Source organism: Mercenaria mercenaria, chromosome 4 (genome assembly GCF_021730395.1).
Source record: "Mercenaria mercenaria strain notata chromosome 4, MADL_Memer_1, whole genome shotgun sequence".
In the NCBI taxonomy this organism is placed as follows: Eukaryota; Metazoa; Mollusca; class Bivalvia; order Venerida; family Veneridae; genus Mercenaria; species Mercenaria mercenaria.
In genome coordinates this window covers 80,923,009-80,937,245 of record NC_069364.1, presented here as the reverse complement: position 1 = coordinate 80,937,245, position 14,237 = coordinate 80,923,009, and positions in this window count along the sequence as shown.

Here is a 14,237-nt window from a genome sequence, read left to right as displayed (position 1 = left end):
ATTTGTAATTGTGTGACTTTTTCTCCTCCAAAACCGGAGATGTATGTGAATCTGTCTCCGAGACGATGATATCGCGTGAAATACGGGCTTGTTGCTTGGGACACGCACGTTTGCATGTTTCGTCTGCCCGTGTCTGTATAACATTTCTCAAACAGAGCAGGACACTAGGTCATCACGATTGTTTTTGGCCTTGTTGACGATTTCATTGACTCTGGAACAATGTACTACAATGATATAGCACCGGTTCCGGTTGCTCGCACGCCAACTGGTCTGTTGAAAACATAGAAACACGCAATTCATTCATGGTTTTTATGTCCGTCTTTTAACTGATATGCCTAATTAAATACATTCATCATCACTGACAAAACATGTAATGTGCCAGACTAAAACGAAAATTGTTCCAAACATGCGAGTTTCTACGATAAATAAATGCTCTACTAGTTGATAAAACATGAACAGTTTCATTGTAGTCGGATAGCAGGACCTGTCGACTTACGCATTAGGAAATTCCATCTAGAGGACTAGAGAATAATTAAGTTTCATTCTTAAGAAATATTGCAGAATGTTCCAATATTAAAAGTTGTTTCTTGTAAAAGTGCTAAGGATTATTACTGAATTGTTGTAATTTGAGACAATTTTGTGTATACTTTCCTAGGTATAAAGCTAAGTCTATACGGGTGAAGTCACTTGGACTTTCAAGGAGGAGGAAGATCCCTACTGCCCTACCGGGTGCAATTTCAGACAAGCACCTAGTACCGCTGATCTTCCGCAACAAGCTGTGTGGCTGACATGAAAGAATTCGACAGAGGCAAAATATGTATTCGACAAAGGCGAGTTACGAATTGATAGAAAGTGATCCTAAGTAACTACAGCAGCGACCTGCTTGCGAAGGAGGCTTTTGCTAAAAAGAAGCTTTTTGTTGGCAATAGATATTAGATCTATTATTGTGAAACTCAAATATTTCACACATTTATAAAATGTATAGTTACTGTTTGTAATAAATAATGAAAGAAAAACAAAAACGGAGAAATATTGTAAACGGTATAAAGAGCTCCAAGTAACCGAACTACTTACAGTGTGATCATACTTTATGCCCCATTGTAAGTTTGTATGACAGTTATGAATTCAATCTGAAATGTCGTCTGTTTTAATGAGGAACCTTACACGAAAATAGGCTTAAAATGTAAGTTTTGTCATTTTAAATTTTTGTACATGAATATAAAATACTGCGTCTTTTTCTATCAATAAGAAGTATTATTCGTAACTGTTTCTCATTTTTCTTTGCCCTACCAATGATTACAGACACGGTCATATTTAACGTGACTTCTACTGCAGGGTGCAATGATGTGTTTTCCGGTATTTTACATCTATATTTAACAAAAATATTGGTATATTTCTGTAATATAGTATATAATTGTACTTGTTAAATACTCAGTTTTCAGTATACATGTGCATTAAATGTAATGTCTGTGGTCGCAATACGACAACGCGAACTGTCTTGAAATGTTTATCTAACACTGCCGAACTTTTCTAGTTGAGACGGCATTATCTATTTGTGCCATCCTACTAGACAAGGGGCGTGGTTTACAGACTGTGACGTCATCAATCATTCCAATATTACTTCGAAAGAGCCGAACAAACGGCGCCAATTGGCTACATAATTGTTTTAGCTTCTCAAATGATAAAACGAATATCGACAGTATGTTTAAGAACAGAAGAAGAACAAACTATATGTTTGGAACGAACGGATTCCGCCTTTATTTTACAATATTTATTAAGTACGACGGAGTCGTGATATTATTTGGGTGAAGTCTTTCACATAAACTGCTGGCAAAAGTGACCGCATTCCTGCAGACTAACTGCTAGCGAAAAAGACCAAAAGTCTTGCACATTCTCTGCAAGTAAAATAAGACAGAGTACTTGCAGGTACACCGGAAGCGAATTCACAGCCTAACTTTTTTCTTTGGTCATTTTGCAGTCAGCATAAGTCGACTTAAAAAACCTTTATTCATATTAAGTATATGCATATTATAATACAGAAGAAAAGCAATGCCCGATAGAGCAGTGGTCACAGCTGTGTTAATACTATTAGTACACATTATACATTGCTCACAGAGTAGGCTTCTCAGAGCTTAGAGAACTGTGCACCGCACTGTCAGTACTATTCAATGAATAATGCGAAATGAGTAGTGTTCGCGGTAGTGTTCGTCGAACCGTGAATACTGCTCACAGAATAGTGTTCACTTTGCTGTAAGAAATTGTCATCGAGTAGTGTTCTGTGTGCTTTGAGTACCACTCACTGGATAATGCTTATTGTTCTAAAAGTATTATTTATGGTACTCTCTAGTATGGTACTCTCTTCATAAAGCTTTTATCAGTAAGAATTACTCACTGAGTAGTGTTAATTGCGCTATAATAACCGCTCACTGTGTAGGATTCACCGCGCTCTGAGAACCGCTCACTGTGTAGCATTCACCGCGCTCTGAGAACTGCTCACTGTGTAGCGTTCACCGCCTAATATGTAACGTTCTCCGTGCTCTGAGGACCGCTCACTGTGTAGCGTTAGTCTGTTACACTGATCTGTCTTAGCGAATACGTTAATATGTAGTATAAACGCGTGGAAGAGTCTATGTGTAGCGTTCGCCGCGCTCTGAGGACCGCTCACTGTGTAGCGTTCGCCGCACACTGAGGACCTCTCACTGTGTAGCGTTCATCGCTCACGGTGTTGCGTTCAACGCGATGTGAAAACTGATCACTATGTAGAGTTCACCGCGCTCTGAGAACTGCTCATTTTTTAATGTTTCCCTTGCTGTGAGTTCTAACTGCTGAACAATATACTCTGACCTTAGAAGTGATCACGGCGCTGAAAGTTCTACTAACTGAACAATGCTCAATGAATAGTACTCATTACACTATGAGAATTGCTCAGTGAGTAGTGTTCACTGTGTTGTGATAACTGCTCACTGATTAGTGTTTACCGCAATTGGAGAACTGTTCGCGGTGCAGTATTTTCTGTTCTTTGAGAAACAATTACTGAACTATACACACTAAGTATAATTAACCGCTGTTAAGGTTCTACCCACTGAACACTATATACTGTGTAATGTTCATCGTGCTGTGAAAAATGGTCACCGAGTATGTGAGTAATAATTCATGAACACGGAGTAGTGTTCACCGAGCTGTAGTACTGCTCACCTTGTAATGGACCTTGAGTAGTGTTCAACACGCTGTTAGTACTACTCACTGACAAATGCTCGATAACAAGTGCTCATGGCGTATAAAGTATTACTCTCTCACTGAACAATGTTCGCGGCGATTTGAATATAACAGTGTCTCAGAACGTTGTGGTCACTTATCACAGGGCAATGATTATTTAGTAGAGTTCATTGCGTTGTGGGCATGAACCTGTCTCAATATTCGATGAGTATATAGTGTTCGTGGCTGTGTGAGTATTATTCTGTATCGTTAAACAATGCTGGATGAGTTGTGTTCACGGTGCAATATTACTTTGCTTCACTGAACAATGTTAAATAAGATGTGTTCATGGCGCTGTATTACTCGGTCTCACAGGAAGCTCGGCGAGAAGTGTTCTCGGCGCTGTTTTACTCTGTCTCATTGTATGTTCGATGAGTAGTGTTCCCGGCGCTGTTTTATTTTTTGTATCACAGGAAGCTCGGCGAGAAGTGATCCCGGAGCTGTTTTACTCTGTCTCACAGAAAACTCGGCGAGAAGTGTTCATGGCGTTGTTTTACTCTGTCTCATTGTACGTTCGATGAGTAGTATTCCCGGCGCTGTATAACTCAAGAATGAAGTCTTACAGGAAGCTCGACGAGAAGTGTTCCCGGCGCTGTTTTCCTCTGTCTCACTGAATGTTCAATTAATAGTGTTCATGTTGCTGAGTCCTCCTCTGTCTCAATAAACAAATAGTGTTCCTGGGGCTGTGCGATTTCCTCTGTCACACTGAACAAAGTTTGATGAGTAGTGTTCATGGCGTTGTATTACCCAGTGTGCCTGAACAATATTCGATTAGTAGTGTTCATGGCGCTGTGTTACTCTGACTCATTGAGTGGTTCATGGCACTTTTTTTTCTCTGTCTCACTGAATAACGTTGAGAAGTGTTCAAGGCGCTGTATTCTCGGTCTCACTGAATGGTCGATGAGAAGTGTTTACGGCATTGATTCCTCTGTCTCACTGAATATTCGATGAATAGTGTCCTGTTCGAAGAGAGGTGTTCACGGCGCTGTATTACTTTATCTCACTAAATGCTCGATGAGAGGTGTTCACGGTACTGTATTACTCTGTCTTAATGAATGCTCGATAAAAAGTGTTCATGGCGCTGTATTACTCTGTCTCGCTGAATGCTTGATGAGAAGTGTTCATGGTACTGTATCACTCTGTCTCACTGAATGGTGGATGAGAAGTGTTCCCGGCACTGTATTACCCTGTCTCACTGAATGCTCGATGAGAAGTGTTCATGGTACTGTATTACTCTGTCTCACTGAATGCTCGATGAGAAGTGTTCACGGGACTGTATTATTCTGTTTCACTGAATGCTCGATGAGAGATGTTAACGGCGCTGTATTACTCTGTCTCACTGAATGCTCGATGAGAGGTGTTCACGGCGCTGTATTACTCTGTCTCACTGAATGCTCGATGAGAGGTGGTCACGGCGCTGTATTACTCTGTCTCGCTGTTTAAATGTTCCGGGTCACTGTGACCTTGACCTGTGACCTGACCTCAATGCTCGATGAGAAGTGTTCACGGTGCTGTATTACTCTGTCTCGCTGAATGCTCGATGAGAAGTGTTCACGGCGCTGTATTACTCTGTCTCGCTGAAAGCTCGATGAGAAGTGTTCACGGCGCTGTATTACTCTGTCTCGCTGCATGCTCGATGAGAAGTGTTCACGGCGCTGTCTCTGTCTCTGGCTCGCTGCATGCTCGATGAGGTGTTCACGGCGCTGTATTACTCTGTCTCGCTGCATGCTCGTCGAGAAGTGTTCACGGCGCTGTATTACTCTGTCTCGCTGAATGCTCGATGAGAAGTGTTCACGGCACTGTATTACTATGTCTCGCTGATATTACTCTGTCTCGCTGAATGCTTGATGAGAAGTGTTCACGGCACTGTATTACTCTGTCTCACTGAATGCTCGATAAAAAGTGTTCACGGTACTGTATTGCTATGTCTCACTGAATGCTCGATCAGAAGTGTTCACGGTACTGTATTAATCTGTCTCCCTGAATACTCGATGAGAAGTGTTCATGGTAATGTATTACTCTGTCTCCATGAATGCTTGACGAAAAGTATTCATGGTACTGTATTACTTTATCTCACTATATGTCCGATGAAAAGTATTCATGGTACTGTATTACTCTGTTTCAATGAATGCTCGACCAGAAGTGTTAATAACACTGTATTACTCTGTCTCCCAGAATGCTCGATCAGAAGTGTTCATGGCACTGTATTACTCTGTCTCACTGAATGCCCGATGAGAAGTGTTTATGGTACTGTATTAATCTGTCTCGCTGAATGCTCGATGAGAAGTGTTCATGGTACTGTATTACTCTGTCTCACTGAATGCTCGATGAGAAGTGTTCATGGTACTGTATTACTCTGTCTCGCTTAATGCTCGTTGAGGAGTGTTCATGGTACTGTATTACTCTGTCTCGCTGAATGCTTGATAAGAAGTATTCACGGCACTGTATTACTATGTCTTATTGAATGCTCGATGAGAAGTGTTCATGGTACTGTATTAATCTGTCTCACTGAATTCTCGATGAGAAGTTTTCACGGCGCTGTATTGCTCTGTCTCAGTGAATGCTCGATGAGTAGTGTTCACGGCGCTGTATTGCTACGTCTTTGTCATACTGAATGCTCGATTAGAAGTGTTCATGGCGCTGTATTACTCTGTCTCACTGAATGAATGTTCGATGAGAAGTGTTCATGGCACTGTATTACTCTGTCTCACTGAATGAATGCTCGATGAGAAGTGTTCATGGCACTGTATTACTCTGTCTCACTGAATGAATGCTCGATGAGAAGCGTTCATGGTACTGTATTACTCTGTCTCACTAAAGGAATGCTCGATGAGAAGTGTTCATGGCACTGAATTATTCTGTCTCTCTAAATGAATGCTCCATGAGAAGTGTTCATGGTACTGTATTACTCTGTCTCACTAAAGGAGTGCTCCATGAGAAGTGTTCACGGCGCTGTATTACTACGTCTTTGTCTTACTGAATGCTCGATTAGAAGTGTTCATGACACTTTATTACTCTGTCTCACTGAATGAATGCTCGATGAGAAATGTTCATGGCACTGTATTACCCTGTCTCTCTAAATGAATGCTCCATGAGAAGTGTTCATGGCACTGTATTACCCTGCCTCACTAAATGAATGCTCCATGAGAAGTGTTCATGGCACTGTATTACCCTGTCTCACTAAATGAATGCTCCATGAGAAGTGTTCATGGCACTGTATTACCCTGTCTCACTAAATGAATGCTCCATGAGAAGTGTTCATGGCACTGTATTACTCCGTCGCACTGTATGCTCGAAGAGAAGTGTTCACGGCGCAGTATTACTGGTAACTCTAACTGTATGCCCGATGGGAGGTGGTCACAGTACTGTCTTTATCTCTGAAGGCTTATGGCGCTGTATTAATCTGTCTCACTGAATGTTCGATGAGAAGTTTTTACGGCGCTGTATTGCTCTGTATCTCTGAATGCTCTATGAGTAGTGTTCACGGCGCTGTATTACTACGTCTTTGTCTTACTGAATGCTCGATTAGAAGTGTTCATGACACTTTATTACTCTGTCTCACTGAATGAATGCTCGATGAGAAGTGTTCATGGCACTGTATTACTCTGTCTCACTGAATGAATGTTCGATGAGAAGTGTTCATGGCACTGTATTACTCTGTCTCTATGAATGAATGCTCGATGAGAAGTGTTCATGGTACTGTATTACTCTGTCTCACTAAATGAATGCTCGATGAGAAGTGTTCATGGCACTGTATTACCCTGTCTCACTAAATGAATGCTCGATGAGAAGTGTTCATGGTACTGTATTACTCTGTCGCACTGTATGCTTGAAGAGAAGTGTTCACGGCGCAGTATTACTCTAACTGTATGCCCGATGGGAAGTGGTCACAGTGTTGTGTTTATCTCACTGAATGCTCGATGAGAAGTGTTTATGGCGCTGTATTACTCTAACTCACTGAATGCTCATTCGGTGAGATAGTGACAGAGTAATACAGCGCCGTGAACATTTCTCATCGGGCATACAGTGGGACAGAGAAAGTACTGGCTAAAGAAAGTACTTTCATAATTGCGAGGTAATTTATACATAGAATTTTCCAAACATTCTGGGCAGGTTTACTATCAACTCATATCATTATAATCTGTTATTTGTTTTTGATGAAGGTTAGCATTATATTTTTCCTAAAATAACTTTTTTTGAACTGAGAAATATACTATAAGGAATGAAGGGCAAAAATCAAGGTATCTGATGTTTCTTATAATTTTACATTATAAACAATTTTATGATCAATGCGCAAGTCATTAAAATTTGACATTAACGGTACGAGAGTCATCCAGATGGGTGCCACTGGTGCAGGTACAATTACCAGAAACGCCAGTACGGTGTGCTAGACTACTATATTTCTGAAGCATTGATCTTTGTTTGAATTAAAAGTAAATTAAAACAAAAATTTGAAAAATCTTAAAGAAACAAAATATAAAAAAAAAATCACGTGAAGATAAATACAGAAAATATCTCCTGAAATAACGAAATTGGATATAATTATTAAAATTTTCTTGGGGAGAACGTAATTTGCTCTTGGATCCAATTAGAATGTAATTCTACAGCAATAATAACACATGCTCTGACAAGCACAACATAAGAAAGGTAATAACGAATGTTTTCGTCCAAAACTGGGCATATCTAATAGTCGGTAATTTTATATTTCTTTGGATAATTATGTCGTTCAAGATTACGTAGAAATGCAAGAACAAAATACAAACGGGATGAACAAATAGTGGGTTTGCCAAAGTTACCTTGAGTTGTATCAAGACATTTACTCCTGTATTGCAGCGGAAATATATGGAAACTATTGAAGTTTTAGGTTTCAGTATAACTTAACAGTGCTTTAAATGCGTATGTAATAATATCTATAATTGAAAGACACTGTTAGGTAGCTGATTACTGCCATTTCTTTCTTGCGTGTTGGTGCCTTTCAAGAGCGTCAATACGGCAAACTAGTGCACAAAAATGACAGATATGACTTCATCTAAAGAACGTTCTCCCTGACTATACGCGGACGTCCCCGTTAGTTGTCGTAACTTTGGCGCCTTTCCTTAAATGAACGTCATAATTTTCAGTGGAAAAGAATAGGGCGAATGTAAATGCCCCATTTTTTTACAAAAATATATGATACAAAATTATCAGCGTAGATCTACAGTCAGGCTCAATTTTTTGAAAATCGAATAGCTCTAATAATTGAGACTCTGAAGAGAGAATTACTCGATTGAGAGCCTTGTAGTTTTCTCTACACCAACCAACATTTTGTCGTTTCGCTCATTCTACACAGCCTTTTAATGTTCAAGATAGTCTGCGGAAAATACAAAATACCAGCATAAAAAGTAAGATAGAGTGCTAAATGTTTCTCGAATACAACTAACTTGTAAATTATTTTCTTGTTTTGCCACTTGGAGACAATTTCTTGTCACCTTCGTCCCACGTGGTCCATAACATTTCTACAGAATAAATCAAGCCGACCCATCCGGGACCTTGCGACCGCACATGACGTACTTGATTGTCACGTCTTGGAATAGGAAGGATCATTATCTTATGCAAATTCTGCAAAAAGTAAAAATTACTCGCTTTATTTCTCATCAATATCTGACATGTCTTATTATCGCACACGACGGAGGTGCATATTTTTGACAATAACATAAATCAAAATGGGTCTCCTAAATTGGCAATTATCCGTGTAATGTTTCAATAAATGGTTTATTGTTGTTTTGTGGTAGATTTACGACGATGATGTCTTTATAATGTAATGTTTTTCTACGAATTGTCACATGGTAGTAGTTTCCAATTGCCAGAGTTTAACTACTATTGCCAAGGAAAAAGCTCGTACAAGATGGCACTTTTCATTTTTTGATGAAGTGCTCTATGAACCAGAACAGATGCTTTTGATTATGAGATCCAGTGCATAATTGTAAGGATTCCCTTTTCCCAAAATAATCTAAAGGATACAATCGAAAGAATTCCTTATTCCTAAAAAGATTATGTGATTTTCAGACAACTACACGGCAATAAGCAGTAATAATGTTTAATCCTTCTTAAAACAAAAGGTGAATGATAAGTAACAATATTCAGTTTTGTTGTAAAATCCCAAAACTGTAAATCCTGTAAATGTGTTTTAGTTTGTGACATACGTCAAATGTAGAAAGTAACTGTAGTGTATTCTTAATACTATTAATAACGACAGTAATCTGTCGGTTAACTCACAACCTACGGCACCTATTTTAAGCGTTAGGGTCAGTTTGTTCGACCTACCCAGGTACTGAAAATGTTACTCTTTTTCACATGGGCATAGCGAAAGGTAATAGGCAAAAATTGTTGTTTTTAAGTAAGAATGATATTACAATGCTCACTGGTCTTCTGTAACTCGAGACAAAACGTTCATCAATCTACAACGTTACATATAAATATATGTCTTCGCCGAGTTTCGAACCCAAAAGGCAAAAGATCTGTTGAACATAATGAGTATGTATTAACTCTGTGCAAATTTGTTACTGGTACGAAATTGAATTATTTACATTTTGACTAGCGTCAACAATGTTGAATTAACTTTACTTCATTTGTTTTGGAGTAGATCATAGCACTACTGGGGCAGAAATTATCTTATCAACTTCCTGTGTTTTAAACAAAAAATGTGTGTGCTTATTTAACATCTCGTACTCGTTTCAGTAGTTTGTCTACAAACAAAAAGAAATACTTGCTTAAAAGACCCATTGTTGGTAATTCTAACTGGCTCTACAATGCAGCAGGTTTTATGCAAGATTGTCTAAATACGAGTTTATATGCATTTGAATGTTATCTTTGTGTCTATATGAAACAACGACAGAAAAATCAAGTTCCAGATCAGAAAAATAAAGTATGGGTTTAACGTCTTTTCAACAATTTTTCAGTCATATAAACGATGGTGTCTACTTGTAGTGCTCAGTGAGCACAATGTCCAACTTTATAGTGCTGCCTCACTGGAATATCACACCCAGTCACATTATACTGACACCGGGCTGACCAGTCCTAGCACTATCCCCTTAATGCTGAGCGCCAAGCGAGGAAGCTGCTAGTATTTTTTATGTCTTTGATATGACACGACCAGGGATCGAACCCACGACCTCCCGCACTCGAAGTGGACGCTCTACCACTAGGCTACCGAGGCGGTATCAAATCGAATACTATATTTGTTAAATGCATACTGTTAAACATATAAATAGGATACTCGGTTGTGCTATTTTGCCAAAACATATTTTGCAGTCAAGATGAAAGAAATAATGATATTTATTTGCAAGCAGTATGAATTATTGTTTCTTCTTCAATTTCGTCATCATGAAATAGATGCGTACGGGATCATATTACCGTTGTGGAATGGTATACACTGGAAGAATTACTTACTTGGTTGTAAAATTAGTTTGGCCGCAAACGATTTCTCTAGGGTATCAATTCAAACTTTATATATATATATATATATAAATATATATATATATATATATTTGTTTGTTTGTTTGTTTTGGGTTTAACGCCGTTTTTCAACAGTATTGCAGTCATATAACGGCGGGCAGTTAACCTAACCAGTGTTCCTGGATTCTGTACCAGTACAAACCTGTTCTCCGCAAGTAACTGCCAACTTCCCCACATGAATCAGAGGTGGAGGACTAATGATTTCAGACACAATGTCGTTTATCAAATAGTCACGGAGAACATACACCCAGCCCGAGGATCGAACTCGCGACCCCGCGATCCGTACACCAACGCTCTTACCTACTGAGCTAAGCGGGCGGGCTATATATATATATATATATATATATATATATATATATATATATATATATATATATAAATATAATATATATATATATATATTTCTGAAGAATACGGTCTAAGGTAAAGAAAAGCATTCAACATAATGCATGTATGCTGCTCTTCTAGCAAACAAAACTGCCAAAGAGATTTAATGAATGGCTCGCATAGCCATATAAGCTGGCATCGTTAATTATGTCTATAAAGCGTGTCGCTGATCATACAAGTCCTAGCTGGCCAGATTCTCCAGTAATTAATCGCACAACAAACGCATTCTCTCTGCCTAACCTCTATTACCCGCCCGCTGCGATGGGCGTGTCGCACGTGACCGCTAATAACCAATCAATATGGCGCATGGTGTCATATGTCGCTTTATCTTCCAAGAGGCTATTAATCCAGAATAAATTGGCCCATTGGGTTCCACAAAATAATGGCAATACTAAGACGCTCCTTTATAAAAAAATAAGTCATCTTGGAGACGAAATAAGACAGAGAATGTGTCATTAATTGCATTGTATATAATAACGCCGGCAGAGCAGACAATGTAGTCTGTGCAAAGATAAATATGTTTGAGAAATTAGTTTAATATCCACTGGAAAGATCCTATTATAGTCTGCAGAAGAATCTTTTATACAAGTTACATATTTCCACTCGTGTAAAAACATATCTGATAGCGGAATATATTGTTTTGTCTTAGCTCAAGATATGAATGATCTGAAATGGCTTGAAATTAGTTTTCGTTTCAATCAAGTGAAGAATAAGCCAAAAAAAAGGAAGAGCTCCCCTACCTGGAGGTAGAGCTATACGGTAACCTTCGACAAGTTATAAGATGTGTACAACTTCCTGCTGCCATAGCAACCACATTTCTAGAGCTGTCGGAAGGACAGCGAGAACGTTTATCAATTAATATATATCAGCAAATGTGAGATGATGATGACGACGACGATTATTGCTTTTATTTTTTTAAGGGCGGGGGGTGTAATGGTCGAAGGGGTATAAAGGTGGTGGGTGTGTAACGGTAGTAGAGGCTTTGGTACGGAGGGAATCTAAGAAACATTATGAGATATAAAAGTTCATGCGAGGAAAGTAATTTTTGTGGGGAGGGGGTGGGGTGTAATGGGTGGGTAAGGGTGGAGAAAGTAGGGGTATGAGGGATGTCAGAACTTGGAAAAATGAGTTACAAGTCGGCAAACTGACAGTACTTAAAAGACAAAGGGAAACTGAGAAGTTTGTCATAAAATTTTAGCCAGCATTAATACAATGACCTCATTGACCCTGATCATAAAAATACTCTACCCTGGACTACCAGATGGGATCAAACCTTACATGAAGTTCGATGATAATACAGGCAGCAGTTAAGAAGCTATAGTGAAATTGAGAAGCTCGTTATAAAACTATACCCTGCATGCATGCATCGTCAACGGCGAAGATAAAATAGGTATCATTATTCGAAGTCGAACTACTAGCCTAGATATTCCTCATATTGCCCTTTATTTACCTGTCAGATTTCATGATTAAAAGTCTTGTACATTTAAATCTATATCAGGATCTCATATTTTAACAACGGACGAACTGACAAACAAAATAAATGACGTACATTTCCTCCATATATCATCATTGTCACATCTATATTGATAGAGCAACAAAAACAAAAGCCTAAATGCACTCCATCTGTTCAAATGTTCACAAAAAGAAATGTAATTATATAGTTATCGCACGGACGGACAAAATAAATGACGTGCATTTCCTCCATATATCATTATCTTTAAACAGCTTGTTGTGAAAGCAACTATGATCCATTTTTTGTGACTGACCAGAAAGTCTTGCACAAAAAAATCTCTTAGAAATACATTTTCTACAGACAGATGATAATGCCTATCACAGTGTTTCCAGATCCTATGGCATATGTTTTAAGATGATTTATGCAGGTATGTCATTACGAGCCGCAGTGCTTTGTAAAAATGCTGGACATATACTGTATAGGAGTCAAAGTATGAACAATTCTCATCTGCAATCGTAGGCTTCTCGGAACTATAAAATGCATTACAATATTTGGTGGGATGTCGAGTTTCTAGAGTTCTGCAACTTTATGCAAAAGTTTGTGACGGTAGGATGTCGAGTTTCTGCAACTTTTATGCCTTTATTCGTGACGGTGGTGTGTCGAGTTTCTAGGGTTCTGCAACTTTATGCCTTTATTCGTGATGGTGGTGTGCCGACTTTGTTCTACAACTCTATGCCTTGTGACGGTGGGATGTCGACTTTTTCGAGTTCTTCACTGTATGCCTTAATTTTTGACGTTTGAGTTTCGACTTTCTAGAGTTCTGCAACTTTATGCCTAAATATATGACAGTGGGGTGTTGAGTTTCTAAGAGTTCTGCAACTTAGTCTTTGTTCGTGAAAGTGGGGTGACGAGTTTCTTGAGTTCTACAACTTTATGCCTAAATGTGTGACAGCTGGGTATTGAGTTTGTAAGAGTTCGTGAAGGTGGGTTGTCTAGTTTTTCTGGGGTTTTGCAACTTGATTCCTTAATTTGTGACTGTGGGGTGGCAGCTTTCTAGAGGTCTGTAATTTTATGTCTTAATTCGTCAAGGTGGGGTTTCGACTTGCTAGAGTTCTGCAACTTTATGCCTTAATAATTCGTGAAGGTGAGGTGTTGACTTCCTACATTTCTGCAACTTTATGCCTAAATTCTTGAAGGTGTGTTGTCGAGTGTCTAGAGTTCTGCAACTTTATGCCTCAAATTCGTGACCGGGGGTGGGGAAAGGTGTCGACTGTCTAGAGTTCTGCAACATAATGTCTTGATTCGTGTCGTCATGATGTCGACCTTCTAGAGTTCTGCATCTTTATGCCTTAATTTTTGACGGTGGGGTGTCGTTTTCCTAGAGTTCTGCAACTTTATTCCTCAATTCATGACAGTGGAGTGTCGATAGTCTAGAGCTGCATTTTTCTGCATTAGTGACATGGGGATGTCGACTTTCTAGCGTTCTGCAACTTTATTTCTTAATTCGTGACAGTGGGGTGTCGACTATCTAGAGTTCTGAAACTTTATGCGTGGGGTGTCGACTTTCTAGAGTTCTGCAACTTTATGCCTTAATTCTAGAAAAAACTTTAACATCTCCGTTTCGTTTTTCATTTTAGCAGTGTCACAA